This window comes from Periophthalmus magnuspinnatus, chromosome 11 (assembly GCF_009829125.3).
Source record: "Periophthalmus magnuspinnatus isolate fPerMag1 chromosome 11, fPerMag1.2.pri, whole genome shotgun sequence".
In the NCBI taxonomy this organism is placed as follows: Eukaryota; Metazoa; Chordata; class Actinopteri; order Gobiiformes; family Gobiidae; genus Periophthalmus; species Periophthalmus magnuspinnatus.
The window spans coordinates 19,903,487-19,906,770 of NC_047136.2; positions in this window are offsets into that span (position 1 = coordinate 19,903,487).

Consider the following 3,284-nt stretch of genomic DNA (forward strand, 5'->3'; position numbering starts at 1 on the left):
GTGGCTTGGTCCTGGTTTAGTCCTGGTTTTGATCCCATAGTCCCGCCTTGATCCTGGTCTGTCCTGAGAACTGTGCAGTGAAGCCAGGGTATGAAAACCACTGTTGAATTCACATCTCAAACACAAATACTTGAGCACGACATCATTAGGTGCACTGGGTCATTTGGCTTTTGGGCCACATTTTATCGGGTAATTGCTTCTTTTCATGGGCGAGGTTGTGGGTTTTATTTCCCAGGGTGAAAAGAGTGAATATTTAGGGTTTCAGATGACATCACAGCAAGCAACGGAGCTATATATTAGTATTTTTTAAGAAGATGGGAGGCTCTGTCTGAATTGGAGCTCTGTTAGACTTTAATCAGAGCTTTGTTTTAACCCAATGTGACCATAAAGGACTGACTTATCTGAACTACAACAGGTGAGATGATTTGTGCTGTTAAACAAGTTACTCTCAAATAACATTACAGACACAAGCTAGCTAGCGTTAGCCAGCAGGTTTTCAATCAGTCACTGTTGTGGAAAAAATATAATTCTAGATAAGAAATAATCCATTTTCAAAGTCTGGTGAGTTTTGAAATACAAGAATGGTTTATTCTTTGTTACAGCAAATACAGAGAGGACAGAGCCCAGACCTGCCCTGGCCACAGACTGGCAGCCTCCTGGCCTCCTAAGTCTCTCTTCTAGAGCATCTGTCCCCCTAGTCCTTAGTCTCCCTTCCCCCTATTTATACCAGAATGACAAAGCTACATACATTTAAAAGCAGTGACTTTTGTTTCACACCCGTGAGATAATTAACTTTTACACCTGAGGATAGATAAGACAACAAAGGCTTTCCTGGAGGATGGGACAGAGCCTTCACACATGTTAATGTCTGGTCTGGGTCTCATAGACTGATGCAGATCAAATGCATTTAAAGAGGTATGATAAGAATATTTTCTTCACAACATCAATATACTTAAATTTCCATCACATCACTCTCGCCTTTTTTTGTAAAATCAAACTCCTAAACAGGACCATGAATACTTAGATTGATCACAGGCTCCTGAGAATGTGTTGTTTAAATCACTTTAGTGTTTTCCTTTTCGCAGCGTTTGCTAATGTGTGTATTGTCACCATGGCAACTGCTGAACATTCCACCATACACATAAATGTACAACCCCCCCAGCGTGATGTCACTGCAAGTATTGAGTATGAGTATTATCATCATGTAATTTTGGAGATGGAATTTAAGGGACTATAGTCACGAATCTACATAACTTATTATTAAGTTTATTTATTGTCCCCGTCTGGACATTTCCGATATTACATTAAAATAAATCATGCACAAGTGTCTTTACTGCCTGCCTGTGTCAGTAGAGAAGCTATCACTTATATCACAATTAGATATGTGATTTCTGTTTTAATAATAAGATTCTGTTCAAAGGTTACATTTTAAACACGTCCAGAAGAACCAAGGGAGGAAGGGCATCTGACACACAGGGAGGGCATATGACACAAAGGGACATTTCAGAACTTGTTTGTACAGATGTAAACACCTGCAGATTTTGTTTCTGGAGGAGATGTGGTCTCTCAAAGTATCTACCTTTGTGGTGTGCTGATTGTGTGTTTTCAAACTGTGATGTTCAGTTTTGATGCATCTTGAAGCTTTAATACTGTGGAACATTTCAGACAGATCCAGATTCAACAGAACACACAGGGCCCTGTTCTCGTGTGTTTGCTGTGAACTTGTCTCAGCAGAGTTCACGTGAGGCCTGGAGCTGGTTTTCATGTTTGTTTGTCCAAAGTTTGGGTTCAGTTGTCCTGGTCTAGGCCAGGACTAGGTCAAGACCATGCAAGAATGTGCTACAAGACCCTGCGGTCTTGTAGCACAGTCCGGGTTTAGTCCTAGTCTAGTCCTGGTACAGTCCTGGTTTAGTCCTGGCCTAGCCCTGGTCTAGTCATGGTTTAGTCCTATTCTAGTCCTGGTCTAGTCCTGGTTTAAACCTGGTTTAGTCCTGGTTCAATCCTGATTTAGTCCTGGTCTAGTCCTAATTCAGTCCTGGTCTAGTCCTGGTTTAGTCCTGGTTTGGTCCTGGTCTAGTCCTGGTCTACACCTGGTTTAGTCCTGAGTAAGTCCTGGTCTTGTCCTGGTTCAGTCCTGTTCTAGTTACAGTGTTTACATGTTGTATGTAAAGGATACAGTTGTGTTTTTGTTTTTTTTGTTTTTTGACTGAATGTTTTCTCCATTGCCTTTTACTTATAATATAAAAAGTAAATAATGAAAACATAATTCATCAGAACCTGAAGTGTGACACCAGTGTGACATCTGTGGTCTTGTAGCACAGGTGTCACACTACCGCCCCCTGATGGGGGACCTGCGTGTGTGTCTTCTGTCTGTCTTCTATCCAAATAAACAGGGAAAATAGACTGAGACTATAATTAAACACAAAGAATGAAGTATACCTTAAAGGTGCACTGTGTAACTTCTCAGGGGGAGGATCCTCCACCTTCTCGTCTCTATGGAGATTTTATTGCTTTGCCTGGAACGTTCCACAATTTCCTTCCTCCACAGATCTGACCTGTAACTTAGTTTAAAGGCAATAGTTGTGTGGGTCAGGGGAGACAGATTAATCTTAATGACATACTGTGCAACATCTAGACAAAGAAGTAATATTTCCATGACAACACCTAGATCCCAAATTGTACTCCTAGCTTGTACAAAAAAATGGACAGTGACGTCACCCACAGCGTTTGGCTCCGAATGAAGCTCATCAAGGCTAGCAGTTATAGCAGCTAATTTGGAGCCACAAGTATCATAAAATATCAGTATCAAAGAGCCAATCAGTAGCAAAGTTTTTGAAGGTAACATCCTTTCACTTAGCACGCTTAGCAACGCTGTCAATCACTTGTTGCTCACACTAGCGGGAGTGACCTTGGGAAGGCACCTTATTTGTCTGTTATTTATGTTCAGATCTTGATTGAGTTAAATAAAAAGTTACAGAGACAGGGGGCCACAGTTTTCTAAAGTGAAGTGGTCCCAGAGTCAATAGAGCTGGAAGTACACCCATGCTCACTTCTTGTTTGGAATGTGCTGGCTAGCAGGTTAGCTATGTCCATTTATATATATTTACACATAGTCTATGGTTGTCCTGCCTGAAAAGCAAAGCAATGAGACCAAGGCCTGAGTGTAAGCAGCAGGAGAATGTGCTTTTCTCACGGAGCACTGATGTTTTAAACAGAATGAATTCAAGTTAAAATTATACTCCAGTGAGAGTGTAAATGGCATAATGAGACATAAGCCTTCGTGT